This window comes from Rhinolophus ferrumequinum, chromosome 7, assembly GCF_004115265.2.
Source record: "Rhinolophus ferrumequinum isolate MPI-CBG mRhiFer1 chromosome 7, mRhiFer1_v1.p, whole genome shotgun sequence".
In the NCBI taxonomy this organism is placed as follows: domain Eukaryota; kingdom Metazoa; phylum Chordata; class Mammalia; order Chiroptera; family Rhinolophidae; genus Rhinolophus; species Rhinolophus ferrumequinum.
This window is the reverse complement of record NC_046290.1, coordinates 81,173,102-81,191,182: the sequence shown is the minus strand read 5'-3', so window position 1 is coordinate 81,191,182 and position 18,081 is coordinate 81,173,102. Positions and strand designations below refer to the sequence as shown.

General features: G+C 37.7%; 1 long non-coding RNA gene and 1 pseudogene across 1 annotated transcript in view; both read left to right on the top strand.

The window, feature by feature from the left end:
- The window catches only part of LOC117024436 (uncharacterized), a 32,925-nt gene that overhangs the window by 2,648 nt on the left and 12,196 nt on the right, over positions 1-18,081 (top strand). The window lies entirely within an intron of this gene.
- LOC117024435 (60S ribosomal protein L39-like) lies at positions 2,223-2,991 on the top strand (annotated as a pseudogene).

The window sequence follows — 18,081 nt, the reverse complement described above, 5'->3', positions numbered from 1 at the left end:
CTGTTTGGCCCTTTAGAGAAAAAGTTTGCCGACCCCTGCCTGATAGGAAGGATCCTCTACTGCTCAGTGAGCTATGAAATACTTTTTGCTATGCTGGGTTAATTAGCAAAACATGTCTATTGTATGCATCCCTGATTCCCCAATATTTATCATAGTACAGAGTAGATACTCACTAATAGTTTAATGTAAGGATGACTATAGACAGGACCTGATGTTTGTGTGTGTAAAGTTTTCTGAAAGATCTATCACAGGGAGGTAGCCGTAGATAATCCGTTTGCCTCCAAGCTTCTGCTCCTCATAGATCAGCGCCTAATGTCACTCACCAATCCTTAACAAGGGTCTATCCGATCCTAAATCCAGCCCTGACTTCTTATGCAATTTGACTGTCACTCTGACCTTGGGGCAAGAATAAGTAAGGCAAGGAAATGGAGGAGAAAGTAAACTGTACATGTCTGCCTCTCCTCTTCTCTGTACCCTTTTCCCAGAGACATAAATTCACCTCCTAACGCAAAAAGTCCTGGGAAATACTTGCATCTAATTATTCCCTGAACTATAATTGAATTTTATCATTCTCTCCTTTGAATGCTCAATGGCCGTGTGCTTTTACATTTTTTTCCTTTAGTTTATTTCATTTTTTTCTTTAGCTTTATTTCTAAGAAATAAAAGAGGAAGGATGGCTCTAAAAAAGGAAGTTTTTTCTTAAAAACTAAAATTCTGTTTATTTTGCATTATTACTAGCAGCAAAATCTCAGAAAACCAAAGTGCTGTTTCTGGGACTGGCAGGCCAAAGAGAAGTTAGGTTCTTTTCAGTGCTAGTCTTAAAGGGGAAGGCAGACTTTTTTTAATTAAAGACTCAGTGTTGACAGTGTAAAGAAAAGCAAACAGGCTAAATGCAGATCCTTGGGGGGGAAAAGGGAGCATATAGGAAGCTAGCTCAGACTGAGAAGTAATCATACCTCTTCCTCACCCTCTGATTTCCTGAAATTCTTGTCATTGCCTTCCTCCTTGCCACCCTCATCCTGAACTCACCAATATAAATCCCCGTCCTCCCGGGGCCTGTGCCACACACAGGAGCCACAGAAGAGGCTTCAGTCCCAGCTGTCAACATACAATAAATGAGGGAGGTTAGAAGTAAAGGGAGTCCCTAATCCCATTAACTAAGGTTGAATCAGGGGGACTGTATTGCTGGAATTTCACACAAGCATTCCAAACTCATTGTCTCATAAAAATAATATGAGGGTCTCTCTCTGTGCAACTTAACACATCGACTGCCCAAGGAACCTGCCTACACTGCCAACAGCAACGTTTCTATGGCAAAATCCATCAGGAATAGTATAGGTTAAATAGATTATTTGAACAGTGAGACAGGACCCTAGCCATTCTGTATAATATTGTTACTATAGAAGAATTCATTCTAATACCTCTAAAATGTGGTGATTCCCATTAAGTACTTGGCTCACTTTCAGCTGAAGGTTCTCCACCTGTAAGCATCTAAAGGGCAGTTATTTATAAAATCTACTGTTTGTTAAACACCCACTCTACACTGTAATGGGTATTTTGTTCATCTTGTTTAAATCTCAACAACCCTATAAGGGTAATATCTCTGTTTTACAAATAAAGAAACCTAAACTCAAAGAGATTAAATCACTTGCCCAAGGTCACGTCAGATTTATGTCAAATTACCATCTGAGGATTTGAACTCGGATCTCCTGAGCTGCAAAGGCCCTGTAAGTGTTCTCCAAAGACCCCTGAATCCCAATGTGAATACTATCAGAAGCTAGCACTTATCTCCTACTGGCAAGGTGAGAAGAAACGGGGAAGGTGAGTTGACTTCTTTAAATTGGGTCTTCAGTGATTCTCTGGTAGAAAGAACCATCTTTTAGAACACTTTTCACCTCCTCTTCATGATGGAAGGAAAGCTCAAGTTCTTACCTTGACCTACTCCCAAAGTTGTTACAAGGTAAAATAAACACCTCCAACCAAAAAACTCTCTGATACTCAGCAAATTAGATAGATATTTACTTGGTTAAAGGCAAATACTTCTAGGAAAGTTTTTGAACTACAAATAAGTCACATACATCAGTTTATTTTTTACCAGATTGTGGTTCTTCTCATGCCTATTGGAGTTTTCTTTAGACAGAAGCAGAAGTCAAGAGATGTAATTTTGCTCTCTCCTCCTTTCTCTGCCATTGTGGTGTGTGTGGTTGACTCTATTCTTTGCCATGTAGTCTCATAAAACTTTTAGGATCCAACAGTTACTGGTCAAGAAACAAAAGCATAACCATCCCATTCCCCAATGGAGTCAGATGAAATCTGGTAATAAAATAATGTACAACTCCAAAAGGAGACATTGGAGAAGAGCCAAGTTGGGTTTATAAGGAATCATACGTGAGATGGCAGACATATTTATACTCTTTCAAGGTCACTTGCCTCTTACCATATCACAAAAACATCAGTACGATCTGGACAGTTAAACTTGTTTTATTGGGGAGGTGATTTTTCTCTCTGTTTCTGTGCTTCTGCACTAGTAGGTTGGTTCAGTAATGTATGAGAACTTTTGCTGGAAAAAAAAAGATGTAATTTTGAAAGGGAAGGAGAGGCCATGTGGAAGATAACAGCAGGGAATTTTGATTAGCTAGGAGCAACTTGGGAGCAATGGAATGAAGAAGGACTATCCTAATCCAAATACCAGCAAGTTATTTTTTAAATTGTTATAACTTAAATTGATTCTTAAGTTTTATGGAGAAGCCAAAAGACCCAGAATACTCAGCATAATATTGAAGGAGAAGAACAGTGCTACCCAATTTCAAGACTTCTAATAAAGCTATAGTAATCAAGACAGTATCGTATTGGTGAAAGAATAGGCAAATAGATCAATGGAACAGAATAGAAAGCCATAAATAGACCCACATAAATATAGTCAACTGGTCTTTGACAAAGGAGTAAAGGCAACACAGTGGAGCCAAGATAGTCTTTTCAACAAACAGTGCAGGGAAGAAACTGTACAACCACGTGTCAAAAAAAGTTAATCTAGACTCAGACTTTCTACCCTTCACCAAACAAATTCAAAATGGATTGTATACCTAAATATAAAACACAAAACTATAAAACTCCTGAAAGATAACATAGGAGAAACCTAAATGAGTTGGGTTTGAAGAAGATTTCTTTGATATACCATCATAGGCATGATCCATGAATGAAACAATGCATAAGCTGGACTTCATTTAAATAAAAAATCTTTTGATTTTTTTTTAGAAATCAAAATGTCAAGGGAATGAGAAAGACAATGTCAAGGGAATGAGAAGACAAAGCACAGGCTAGGAGAAAATATTTGCAAAAGACATAGCTGATAAAGGACTATTATCCAAAATATACAAAGAACTCTTAAAACTCAACAATATAAAAACAACTTGATTGAGAAATGGGCCAAAGACATTAATGGATACCTTACTAAAAAAGATATAAGCATATAAAATAAGCATATAAAAAAATGCTCTACATCATATGTCATCGAGGAAATGCAAATTAAAACAATGAGGTCCTACTACACATCTATTAGAATGGCCAACATCCGGGACACTGACGACAATGACTGCTGGCCAGGAGGCCAACAATGACTGCTGCAACAGGAACTCTCATTCATTGTTGGTGGGAATGCAAAATGGTACAGTCACATTGGAAGACAGTCTGGCAGTTTCTTATGAAACTAAATATATTCTTACTATATGATCCAGCAATCATGCTCTTCAGTACTTACGCATAAGTTGAAAATGTATGTCCACACTAAAACCTGCACACAGATGTTTACAACAGCTTTATGATAATTGCCAAAACTTGGAAACTACCAGCATGTTCTTCAATAGGTGAATGGGTAAACTGGTGCCTCCAGACAATGCTAAAAAGCAATGAGTCATGCAGGAACCTTAAGTGCATGTTACTGAATGAAAAAAGCCTATCTGATAAGGCTCCATTGTATGATTCCAGCCTACGACATTCTGCAAAAAGCAAAACTGTGGAGATGGTAAAAAGATCACTGATCTTTAGGGGTGGGGGTGAGGGTGAATAGGGGGAGCAGAGAGACTTTTTAAAAGGACAGGGAGAATACGCTGTATGACACTATCAAGATGAGTGCATGTCATACGTGTGTCCAGATCTGTAGAACATACAGCACCAAGAGTAAACCCTAAGATAGACTGTGGACTTTGGGTGATTAAGATGTGTTGGTGTAGGTTCATCAATTGTAATATATCAGTTTGGTGGGGGATGTTGATAATGGGGAAGCTGTGTATGTGTGAGGGCAGGAGTATTTGGGAAATCTGTGTTCCTTCCTCTTAATTTTGCTATGATCCTAAAACTTCTCAAATAAATAAATAAATAAATAAATAAATAAATAAATAAATAAATAAATACTTCAAAAGTGGGAGGAGGGATTGTAATTTGGGAAATCATCAGAGCCTACCACTGCCTCTAGCTGAAAAGATGAGACAGAGGGCAAGTAAATTAACAAATTCTGGGAATGTTTCTCAAGCATGGCCAAGAATAATTACAAAAGACTGATATATTCTGAAAACAAATAAAAGGTGCGTGCAGGGAAAAAATGTTTTTTACCATATTAGATTATAAACAAAGCTTATCAGGAACTGCTTACACCCACTCATGAGTATATTACAGAATAACTGATGAGGAAGAACATAAAATTTTCCAGCAAAAGAAACTGCTAGCTTCATTTCTGACGAAGACAACATGACAAGTACCCTTAAAGCAATGTATGTCTACGTAAGAATTACCTGAGTGGCTCTTTTAATTATGCAATAGAAGCTGAGGCTATTTCTGCATAAAGATGGGGAAATGAAGCTGAGTCACACACTCTGTTCACCAATATATAACTAAATAACAAAACATACATATTTAAAAATAGCAACATTTTGTCAGTAACAACCACTTTAAGAAAGAAACACACTCTCGTGAGATAAACCAGAGAAAGTGATGGCTGACCTGACAAGTAGAAGGTTTTGCTGAGGCTTAGTGTGGCTGTACTTGCATCTCCCAGAAGCAATCCTTGAAAACTAACAACAAATCATTAGAATTCTCATAAATAATGCCAAATTTAGAAAGAATAGACTGAGAATAGGTCCCCTCCCCTCCCCCCTTTGCCTAGAAAAGTGGACATCGCTGCTAGAGAGGGGTAGATGAAAAGAGAAATGAACAACCATAACCCGGACTGCCTCTCGCTGGTCACTGCTTAGGCCCTACACTGAATTGGGGGAATGGCAGTGGTTGTCACATTGACATGGAATTATGAGCTTGGCAAGTATCAGAGAATACATTAAATTACATAAATCTATAAAATCTCACCAGAGGACACCCACTAGGCTATCCTGCCTCACTTTAGATTCCCTGACTACAATAATTGACTCAGAGATGAACCCAGGTTGGTCAATCAGAATTCACCTCTGGGATTTTTCTGTTGCAGCTAACAGGGAACGTTTACATTTTCAAAAAAAAAAAGGACTGTCATCCCTGAACATACCTAGATGATGCCTGAATGTTTTAGAAAAGAACGAATAAAGTAGAGCTAAGTTCTATTTCTGACAGGGAGTAAGAGGATGACATGACAAGCTCACTTGAATCCTTGGTCCCATTCTGCGTAGTTCCCATGTCATCCAAATATGTGAGTCCAAATTTTTCCCACCTGCTTGCCTTTTTTTTTTTTTTTTTTTTGCTTAAGTTGGTTTGAGTTTTAATTCTGTTACTGTCATCTTAGGTCTCAAGATTAATTCATGGTGACTTACATTCCAACCAGCATGAGAGTTGCAATTTTCCTGAATCTTGGGAAGATGTAAGCATGTGAATTAGCAGAGGGAAGAACATCAGCTGTGGGAGAAAGGCAAGAAGAATATACCATTCCTGAAAAATGCTTTATACATAACTTGATATAACTCAATTGCTGCCAGTAGGATTTTTAAAAAATAAAAGTATAGACACTAGCACTAGGTAGAAAATTACTTCCACGGGAAAACATCTGACAGGGCTCTGAACAAATAGAAGAAAGCAGAATGGGGAAATGAATGAAATAGTCTGATTTCACCTGCTGATTTTTCATTTTCTATATAGTAGAGGAAAGAACAAGAGAACCTTTCAAAGAAGGAAATTCAGTAAGCAGCTTTCTAAAAACACTTACTTCAATAGCTGAAATTGCTAGAAATTCAAATGGCCACAATACCTTTCCCTGTGTTCTGGGAGAACACTGCCATAGTCTCAGTGCAGAGGCTTGTGATTAGATAGTTCCTGGATCAGAAGCATTTGTAGAGAGAGAGACAGAGAGAGAGAGTGCGCTCTCTACAAATGAGAGGTTGTAAATAGTGCTTTAATTAAAGTGCATATATCTGAACTAATCATGAATTTTCAATAAATAGGGTCGTTTGCTTTCTGAATCCTTAAATCTAGAGGTAATTTTTTTTTTAATTTATTGGGGTGACAATTGTTAGTAAAATTACATAGATTTCAGGTGTGCAATTCTGTATTACATCATCTATAAATTACATTGTGTGCTCACCACCCAGAGTCAGTTCTCCTTCCATCACCATATATTTGATCCCCCTTACCCTCATCTCCCACCCCCCAACCCCCTTACCCTCTGGTAACCACTAAATTACGTTCCCCAGATTAATTTTCAAACCCCGTGGCCATCCTGTGGTCACCGACTGCCCTCCAATCCCCTCACCCTCCCCCCTACCCACCCCCCACCCCCGCCTAGAGGTAATTTAAAAAAAAACTTTTTTGTATACGTACATGAAAAAGTCACTTTCATTTTATATATTTCTGAAAAAAACTCGTTTGTTTTTCAAAAATGAAATTTAAAAAATAGGATGATATTTTTACATATTTCTAACTTTCTATTCCAGGTAATGAAGTTTAGTAGTGTCTAACATGGTACATTTGTTTGCTTAATATTCTTCCTAGAAAGTTCTTATCCTGGAAAAGAAGGTGGATAAGATTTTGAAAGTTTCTCAATGGAAACATAGGAATGGAGGCGGGCTGCGGATTAACAGGGTTGGATGACTAAAGACGTGGCGTTTTACTAACATAGTAAAAATAGGGAGGAAATAGTAGGACAAGTCATTTGGGGTAGGTAAAGCCCAAGACTTGACTTTAATGTTTGAATTTGAAGTAATCATAGGACTTCCATGGTAGAAGATAGTTGGATAGATGGGAATGGAGCTCAGGAATGATTACAGAGCAGTAGAAAACTAAGAAATATCCATTAAGTGTCAAGAGTTTACCCTCAGAAAGGGAGGTGGTTTTCAAGGGAGAGAGAGTGAAGAAAGCAAGGAATGAAGAAAGCAAGATAACTAAAGCTTAGTGACCGCCCAAAAGTAGTAGTCAAGGGTCAACTCCTCCAATGTAGTCAGGTGGATGGGAGGGGCATAGGGGAATGTAAGGAGGGGCTTTAAAAGTATTTTTCTTGGTGGGGGGGAACTATGCTGCTCAGAGTGTAAAGAGAATGAAAGTCCTTGGATTTCGGATTTAGGAGGTCGTTTGTGATTTTCAGGAATGCATGAAAAGGACATGAGGCTTTCGCTGGCAGCAAATCTGTAAAATTGTCATTGCTTTACTACTTATTCATTGTCCTTTTCTCAAGCTGGGTCCTGAAAGAGGAAAACTATGAAGAAAATGACAAGGCCCTGAAGACATAGCCCACCACGAGGGACTCAATCCTTTAGCCAAGCCTTGAATCTGACTTAGACACTGAGAGCTTTTGAATAGGTGAAGACAGAATAGCTTTATTTTTTTTTCCTTTCCTTCCTTTTAAATTTTTTCTTTCTTTTTTTCCTTCCATACTTCTTTTTAAAAATCTTTTTTGTTTGTTTGTTTTTTAGGGAATAAGAAGCTTTTAAATCCCTCCCCCTCTCCCCCCCCCCCCCATATCTAGAAGACTCTAACAAGGAGAGGCGCTGACTAGAGAATACCTAGACTACAATAGATAAAGTGAAATGGTTTCCTAGGCTTCAGCCAGAGAATAAATTCTTTCTAGCACTGACTCTGGACACCTTCTTGAAGAGTCTAATTAGTTTGCTTCTCCAACCTTGATTGCTACCTTTAAAAGAGGCTTTAAAGCCTGTTGAGTCTCCTAAACTCGCCAGGCCCTGCTGACGTGGCCTCCTCAGCAGTCTTGCCCTGCCCAGACCTCTTGCCGTCTAACCACACTGCTTAGCTAACCCTGCTCATGTCATACCCTGTTGTGTATTCCTTCCTCCTTTGGAAAGACCCATCAAAGAGCCAGCTCCTTACACAAACAGAAAGACAGTAAAGATTTTTGATGGAATCAAGACCAATGATTTAAGGAATCAAGGGTGGAGGGTTTGGACTTGGAAACGTTAAGTGTAGAATTAGAGACTTTTGGCTAAAGAGGGTGGAGTAAGAAAGGTTAAACTTGATAGTATTTATCCTTTCTGCAAAGGAGGTTGCAAATCCTTTTCAAAGGGGAGTGTGAATTATGTAATTATTTAGTATGTCTCGATAAAGCTGGTTTTAAAAAGGAGTGAATATAAGAGATGGGGTAGGATTAGAAAAGTGTTGAGTTTAAAAGTCACCTTTATATTAGCATGCCAGGTCCTAGTTATAGGTCCCCTCAGTGATGTTTCCATATACCAATTGAGTGACCACAAGTATTTGTATGTTCCTCTCTTCCTTTCTCGTTAAAATAGTGGATTGCTCCAAAGGTTTCCACAGATCCTGTTCAATTTTCTAGCAGTCATTCCAGGAAAAAAGCAAATGGAACATAACTGTATGTTTCCTAAACAACAAATGTAAACATGAGGTACTAAATATTCAAAAGCATAAATAACTTTTATATAGGATGTTTTATGCTGTATATATAGACTATGCAACCAACAGTGGCTTAAATAATAAAGATATATAATTGTGTCATATAACAAAGACAGTGCCAGGATGGTGTGGCAACAAAATGTGGGCTTTCTCCTGGCGGGCACACATTGGCTATGGCAGCTTTAAATTTTTCCTCACCAGAAAATATACAAGAAAGCAGGAAGGATGGGAAAGAAAAAGGCATTCTCCTCACTTTCTACTTTTTTTTTTTTAAATTAGGGAGGAAAAATCTTTCCTGGAAGCTACCAGGCAAACTCCCTATTATAGCTCAGTGGCCCCAAATGGGTCACATTGCAAACCCCTAGCTTCATGGGAGGCTGGGGAAACAAATAACTGGCTTTGTAGCCTTAGAGAAACAAGTCCAGGAAGAGGCAACTGAAAATGGCTTTTGGGTAGGCAACCAAACTGTCTGCTATGTCATTCACTGGGAACAAGGATAATACGACCAAAAAATATTTGCTTGAGAACTTCTGATATGAGCAGATTTCACTTAAATGAAGGTAAAGCTTAAAAACTGAGGACTAAGATTTGAGAAAAAAATAGCATACTTGAATAGCAAACAAAGCTTCCAAAACCAAAACATGAGCATATGAAAATATGTTATGAAAATAAATCTGATTAAGATAGCTCTGTGTTTTGAATTCCACTGAGTTTGGAGGACTGTAGATTTCTTGCAGTACTAGCTGTTCCTGGAATTCTCCTGTATCACCTCCAGGGTAGATGCCTAGGGGTCAAGAGCCTGGATATTTCCATCTCAAACAAGTTCTCTAGGCGTGTTTCTAACAGCTACTCCTAATAATGGTGTTTATTTTTCTTTCTATCTTAATTTTGAATTGGGTCACATTTAACATCTCTGTACTTCTCAGATCCTAAATATGGTACTAAAGGATGAAGAAAAGTGCTGATATTTGGAGAAATGTAATCAAATTCTCAGACCTGGGATCCTTGCAAAAGTCTAAAACTCAGAAGAACAACCGTTTTTTCCATCAGACTGGACCAACTCATATGTTGTGAAGGTGTACGCCTAATTAATAACTTCTAAACTCAAAGAATATCTTTTATGTTTTTTATTGTACAGAATGAGAAAAAGAATCACACTGGCTTAATTTTCAATGTTATTAATAAATGGAGATATTGTACATACATTCCAGCTTTAACAACTTTGAGTACACTGACCCTTGGATTTTCTACTTTTAAGAAAGGAAATACAGAACTGATATATGCCCTATTATGAGAGTCTATAGTATAGAAAAAGAGGTTATTTAGAAATTCAAAATTTAAGCTTCAATTTCTGTGTCCTTTACACGTATCATGGTTGAGTCCTTCTAAGGATAAATTTAAAAAGAAATTATTACCAAATTCTGCTTATTATTGAGAATATTCTTTCCAAAGATTGTACGCAAAAGATATTAAAGAAGAAATTAGATTTATGATTAAGAATCTATGGGGACCCACTAGGAACCCCAGAGTTGGTATGAAGATTATTATAAGCTGAAGACATTTGAGATTCAACAGATGCAGAAAAAAGCCACTTTGGAGCTTCCCTTATTAAAAGCAGGAAAATGAGGTTGCCATAAATTCCTTCTTCTGGCAGCTCTTATTCCCAGGAAGGAAGCCAAGAGTAAACCAACCATAAATCCCCTCTTTGAGGAGTTTTATAGCCTTGAAGAAGAAAGACCACCAGTATCTGCATAGACAAACATTATCATAAACTTTTTATCTCTCCTTTGTTCTCCTAAAACCCCATTTGTATCTCTGAAAGAAATTTATTTGTTCTTCCCAAAGAAGACTTCTCTCCTTTTCCCTTGCTAAATTAAGTATATAAACCTCTAATTTAAACTGTTTAATGAGCTAGCTGCTTCTTTTGTTTGTTCTCTTATGCATACAAAGAAACCATTTTTCTCCTGTTAATCTGTCTGTTGTCAATTTAATTTGCAGGCCTCTGATTACTATAGGTGAGAAGGTAGAGGAAAAGTTTCTTTTTTTCCCCACAAGTCTGCTAGTTTTCAAGAGTGGTGCTATTGGCATTTTTGGTGGGACAGTTCTTCATTGCATGGACTATCCCATAATTTCAGGACATTGAGTATCCCTGGCTCCTGCCAGTAGTGCTCACACACCCCACTTCCCCCATCTCACAATATGTTAACCAAAAAGACCCTACACATATCCTAAGTACGGTTGTCAGATAAATACAGGAAGCCCAGTTCAATTTAGATTTCAGATTATTTCAGAATAATTTTTGTATAAGTATGTTCCAAATATTACATGGGACATACTTATACTGAGAAGTAATTTGTTGTTTGTCTGAAATTCAAATTTAACTGGGCTTCGTATTTTTTTTATACACTTTATTTTGTTTTAGAACAATTTTAGGTACGTAGCAAGATGAGAGGAAGGTACAGAGATTTCCCATATATCTCTTCTCCCCACACATACATAGCTTCCCCCATAATCAACATCTCCTACTAGAAAGGTACATTTCTTGCAATTGATGCACCTACACTGACACATCATTATCAACCCAAGACCATAGTTTACATCAGGATTCACTCTTGGTGTACACTTGATGGGTTTGGATAAATATAATGACATGCACCAACTATTACAGTATCGTGCAGAGCAGTTTCATTGCCTTAGAAATCCTCTTGTGCTCCAGTTTCCTGTATTTTTATAGGCCAAATCTGGCAACCCTAACCCAAAAGCTCCCTAAAGAGTTGCTACCACCCCTCATGAGAACTACCTCCTCTTAAAAAGAGACTTGCCAACTTGCTGAACATTAGAGTTCAAAATATCGCATTCATTCATTCATTCAGCAGATACTGATTTGCAACATTTTAAAGGGTTCAGTAGGTTTCTATGTTTCTCTAGGTGTTGTAAAACACAAAAATAAATAAGACATAACCCCAAATCTCCAGGGACTATTGAATGCTGGCTTCCCCAAATCACTTAAAACAACCTGTTGATAAAACAAAGCTGAGTTTATTGTTTACTGCAGTAGAATCTTAATAGAGTCTCAGAGAGGGAAAGGCAAAATTGGACAATTGATAGAGATTTTGAACTTTGAATGAAGGCAGGTCTTTTCACTCCTGGGGAGAGGGGTGTTTTTTAAGTAGGATTGGGTATGCATCATTATGTGGATTACGTGGATGTTATAGTTTGGAATTGATGGACACAGCAAGGTGAGGATTTTGTGGCCAGTCTGTTTGATACCTTCTATTGAATAGTTGATGATTCTCCCAGGAAATTCCACTGTGAGACGTTTTCCTTGAGATCAAAATAGTTAATGCTTGTTTGCCTCTTATATTGGGAAAATCAACGTTATCCTGCACAATTATGCCCAGAATTTTACTGAGTCATACCTTTTGTTGTGTTCTGAAGATGATCTAAGTCCTTAGACCGATTCTGTCTCTCTGCCTACTGTTTTAGCCCAGAAAGGCCATAAGTTTCCCCAAAGAATTTATAATTCTATCTATCAAAGTAAAGTTCCTTAGCTCGTTCATGATTTGTAATCCTTTACTTCTGACAGACTGTGGGCTGTTCAAAGCCTTGCTATGCCAGTAACTAAGACAATTAAGAAGATTCCTGGGTGACACTGGCTGTTTTCAAGCTGTGGATTCCAGTTCTCCTGAAATAACAGTGTCTTTGAACAGTGTCTGTTAAAAGCAACAATAGACAAAAGAAAAGAAAAAAAAGGAGCTGTATGACTTAACTAAGTGCTTGGAAAGGAAACCTCTTCTTTGGACATCTAAATATGAACAGGCCTCTTTTGAGTTACCATGAGCCCTTCAACAAACTACGGTTTGTCTAATAAGAGCAGTCATAGCAGCTAAACCAGCAGAGACATCAGCAACTCGTGTTGGGAGCCCGCTTTAAATTTGATGTTCCTTCATGCCATACAATCTTTGATTCTCACTGAAAACACACCACATTTCTTAGTAAATAAGCTTATCTCCTTTGAAATCCTATTACCTTCGCTGTTATCCATTTCTGGTCATTGTTATATTATACTTTAAATCCTGCTTCTGTCCTTCTATTACCTGAAGAAGAGGAAACTTATAATTCTCTAGCCTCTGTTTGTGAATCTATATTCTGAATAGACACATTAGAAATCCCTTTAGAAAATGCAGACTTAACCTTGTTTTTTGATGCGTCATATTGTAAAACTAAAACAAAAAATATCAGGCAAAATACACTGCAAACAAACAAACAAACAACCTCACTTTATCCCTAGAATATAACCCTTTGCCAGAAGGAAAAATGTGCTCAGAGGGCAGAACTCCCTGTGCTCCCTGGAGCTTACTAGCTAGATTAAGAGCGTTTACAGGAATACTAGTAGATATGCTTTTGGGGTAGTCCCCAAAGTTGAAATGCTCTGGAGACAAAGAGGGTTCTTGACCTCAGGAGGAACCCAAAAGAATTTTGAAGGTCTCCAAGGAGGTAGCTATTATAAAAGTAGGAGTTCATACAAAAGGCTAGAGGAAATGCTCTGGCATTCAACTAAGATCCTAGCCCTCGTGATACCACCAAAAACTAAACCTCTGGAGAGGTACAGAGTGTATTCTAGAATGGCAGCATTCAGCAGCGCTTCCAATCTAGTCAGGTGAGAGAAACATGTAAGTTAGTAAATGCCATAAGGGATGTAAATACTATGACAGAAGTAGCATGTGAGACAACCTGTAGAGAGGCACAATGTGTGGGAAATGGACAGTTCCTTAACAGGGATGGAGAGTAGTACCGGGCATGGAACAGTTTCTTAGAGGAAGGAGGGAGGTACCTCCTTCCTCTAAGGTATGTCTTTGGAAGATGAGGGTGAGAAGGGAAAAGAGAGTGCTTTCCAGGCGAAGTGAACCGCTCAAGCAAAGGTTATAAAACAGCTTGGCCAGTCCAGGGACTTGTAAATATTTCGGGTGGCTAGAACAGTTAGGTGACAAATAAGAGATGATGCCTTTATTGTGGAAAAGGTGTGTACCCTGCCTCAAATAAAGCAATTTACAGGAAAGGAAGTAATTTGGTAAAAGTATAATTCTTGAACATTAGAGTGTTTTACCGAAAAGCTTCTATTTTCATCCTGATAGTCTTATTTTTTAACTGTCCTAAGACTTAGCTTTAAGAAAAGAATCATGCCAGATGTTCAATTCTACTGATAGACTTCCTCCCACCGTAATCCAGTTGCTACAAATTTTTGAAACCTTGTTCTAGATCAGCATAAATTTGCGTAAGCGTGTCTACTTTTAACTAGATTTTACTTAATTGGTAAAGGAGTCATGTTATGATATTCAAGTGCACAAATCAATTTATAGACATGGCCAATATTTTTTATACCTGAATAAAAAATATACATTTGTATATGTGTCTGTGTATGTGCATATATCTGTATATATGTACCCACAGTATCAGTTCTATTTTTTTTTTAAAGATTTTATTGGGGAAGGGGAACAAGACTTTATTGGGGAACAGTGTGTACTTCCAGGACTTTTTTCCAAGTCAAGGTGTCCTTTCAATCTTAGTCGTGGAGCGTGCAGTTCAGCTTCAAGTTGTTGTCCTTTCAGTCTTAGTTGCAGGGGGCACTGCCCACCATCTCTTGCGGGACTCGAGGAGTTGAACTGGCAACCTTGTGGTTGAGAGCCCACTGGCCCATGTGGGAATCGAACCGGCAGCCTTCGCAGTTAGGAGCATGGAGCTCTAACCACCTGAGCCACCAGGCCGGCCCCTCATTTCTATTTTTGTAGTATCCTTTTATAACCTAAAACCCACATTCCATGCAATCACCTAATGGTTTCCTAATTATTATTATTAAGCAGTACTGTTGTTAGTAAACATTACTCACATAGAGAAGTATTACAGTAAACCATCTGAACCACAGTTCAGTGCCCTTACCCAGTAGGTTTTTATTTGGAACATAAGCAATGTAGAACCTACCGATAAGACACAGAAACATGTCATATCCTTGTTTCCTTTCCTTTTTTTTCTCCTTAGGTTTAGAGGGTTAAGCTACTAATCACACTTCCTTGGTCATGGTCCATAGCCATCATTTGTTTAAACCTTTCCCCCATCCCTTCACTTTTAAGAATTTTAGGTAAGAAGAATATTTTACGTGTATACTCCCATTCCCCAGGGTTTAAATGGAAACAAAGTCCTAGGAGTCAAAGAGATCAGGGTTTAAATTCTAATTTTCTTTTTGGCACTTAATGAGCATGCAATCTGGGTAAGTGATTTAACCTCTTTGAGACTCCATTTTCTCATTGTAAAATGAGAATAATAATAACTACCTCACAGGGTTGTTGTGAGAATTGGATTCTAGAGTGCTTAGCACAGTATCTGGTGCATGGTAAGTGCTCAGTACATTTTTGCTGCTATTATTAGACCATCACTGGCATAAGAACTTTGAATTTGGACAAAGAGCCATCCAGGCTAGGAATGTCTACTACCAGTATATTATGTGACTTGCAGTCACTTTGCCAACCTGTTTCTCCGTTTCTGCAACTAAGGAATGGAAATGACGTTGCAATTGTTTGTAAATAAGACTGTGAAGATTTAGAGCACTAAATAAATGTTAATATACATCATCATTAAAATCTGTAGTTATGTTTATCATCCTGAAGATACGTAAAATTAATATTTTGTATTAATAATGTGCCTTCCACTCAGGCATTAATGAGACATTTCCAAGATGAACAAGCACAGAGTATCGACCCTACCCAAGATGATAGACTCAGTAAGACAGGAGGAGCACATATTCTGTATCTGACAGGCAACTGGAGAAGACCTTTATCTTCTCTGAAGAATTTTATGTTTAGTTATGTAAACAGTAAATAGTCAGCCCTCAGTAAACCTCACCAACCGATTCACTAGGAAGTGCGTGCACTAATGTTCCGATCTTCAGTGAGAGCTGATTCTGTGGGTCGCTAGGTTGGTTGAATAACTATGCCATTCCTCTCCCTTTGGATGCCTAATTCTGACATAAAATTTACCTCCCCCAAAGGGTTAGCAGCAAAGGAGAAAATGTTATGCTATAAAAGCGATGGAACTCCTGGGTCTCCTAAGGCACTCTGCTTTGATCCTCACCTCTCAAGGCACAAGATTCATCATTGTTACGAGCTCATTCGCCTCTTTTTGTTGAAGGGCTGCATGGACTTAAAGCCTGTGAGCCAGACTGCTGGTGTTTGAATCCTGGCTTTGGTGCTCTCCAGCAGTGTAAACTTAACCCCTCAGGGCTTTGGCAGAGAAGACAAAAATAGCACCAACCTCCTAAATTAGACCAGCTTAGACCATACTAAAGGCTCAATAAATATTACCTATTATGTCTACAGCCCACATAGTATGCCTAATTGGAATGTGGTTCACCTGAGAGGTGAAACTGGACGATGACGTTAGCTTACATTGAAGTAATTTCTGTGAGGACTTCCATTAAGATACCAATGTGAATCCCTTCATATTCACATAAATAACACTGGTTTTTCCCTCCTCATTGCTAAAATTTCAAAAGTTAGTACTGCTCAGAGAGTAAGTGCGTGGACTTTTAAGTCAGTCATGACACTTACTGTGGTTCCTTGCCTTCATTTACCCATCTGTAAAATGGTTAAAAATAGTACCTTCTTCACAAAGTTGTGAGGTTCAGATGAGATAATGCAAGCAATGTGACTAGCATAGTTTCTGACAAACAGTAAATATTTAATATTATGTTGTTAATAATAAATGTTAGTAGTTGTTATTGCTATTTTAAATAAAATAACAAGGCAAATAAGCCCCTCTGATATTCCTACTTTTAGCTACCATTATCACAAATTTAAATGTGGTCAGAATTGGGGCTTCTCATTGTAGATTTATGTATGTATAAAGCTCATTATCGTCTTAACAGATTAAAATTAATTTTAATGTTAGCCAAAACAAAATGTAACAAGGAAGGTAAACCTTTAGCTCCACTCTTGCTTAAATGTATTCTAAAGCAAACTAGTAGTTGTACCTTATGAGTGGCTCTCAAATATTCAAAGTGCTTCCATGGATCATTTAAACAGCTAAACACGTTTTAAAATTGTAATGCTATAATAAATTAACAAAAGATTTTAGCAGAAAAAAGAATTTGCCATTAATTCCCAAGGGGAAGCCGAACTGTGTTTACCCATTCATATACTTACAATAGGTTGTTTATTAAATTCCCTTTCCCTTACCACAGTCCTTAGTTCAAACTTTATCTTCATTTGCTGTGAAGCATGGGTGTTGCTGTGGCAACCCTGGGACTCACAGCACTAGAATGAGGCCAAGTCAGAATACACCAGAATCTGTACCTCTGTATATGTCCATAGCTCTTTATTTATGGCATTTATCATTTATGAGCTGTATAGGATTTATTTGGTTGTGTACTTGTCCATAAGATAGCTCTTAGAACTGCTGCCTGCCATAACGTCTTGTTGGAAGGAAAGAAGGAAAAACAGAAGGAAAGAAAGAAGGAGAGAAGGAATATTAATATGGAACTAGAGTCAGAGAAGTGGGCCTAGGAAAACACGATTGTTACTATACTCTCCCACCTTCTCTATAACACCATGTTGGTTGCTCTTGTATGTCTCTGCCCTATTTCTTGATCCTAGCTTTAAAGAGAAGTAATTCCAAGAACTCTTCTTCATTGATATGAATGGATTCAGTAATTTTAATCCCCACCAGTAGTAATAATATAGTCAATTGGAAATATTTTTTGTGGTAGGATTTAAAGTAGGCTAAATGGAATAATTAGCAGGTCTGTCATATATGGTCTTGTCCATCCTCTGATTTAAAAATTAATTTTATGTTTCTGTCAGCCTTGGGATCAGTAAAAGCTTCTGAAGATGTCCCTCTATACCTTACCTTGTCCTTTTATCTATAGGAGCCAAAAGTATTAATTTTGAAACCATACTTAGTTTATGCCCCAAAAAATATAATAAATAATGTATGATGACACACAGGGAAATACAATTATTGAAATGGCTTTTGGGAGTACTGTTCTCTGACTCCAAAAGACACTTTGAATGCTTTTTTTCTGATTGTAATAGCATAGCTCATTAACCTGAGGGATAGAATGGCATTTGCTTGTATTTTACTGGTTCAAAAATCGTTTTCCTAATAGGTTATGTTTTTGGTCTTCTTAACATTTTAGGGAAAACATGTTAATTTAATTTTTTTAAATTGTATTTCCTTCTTTGAATGGATAGTAGTCATATG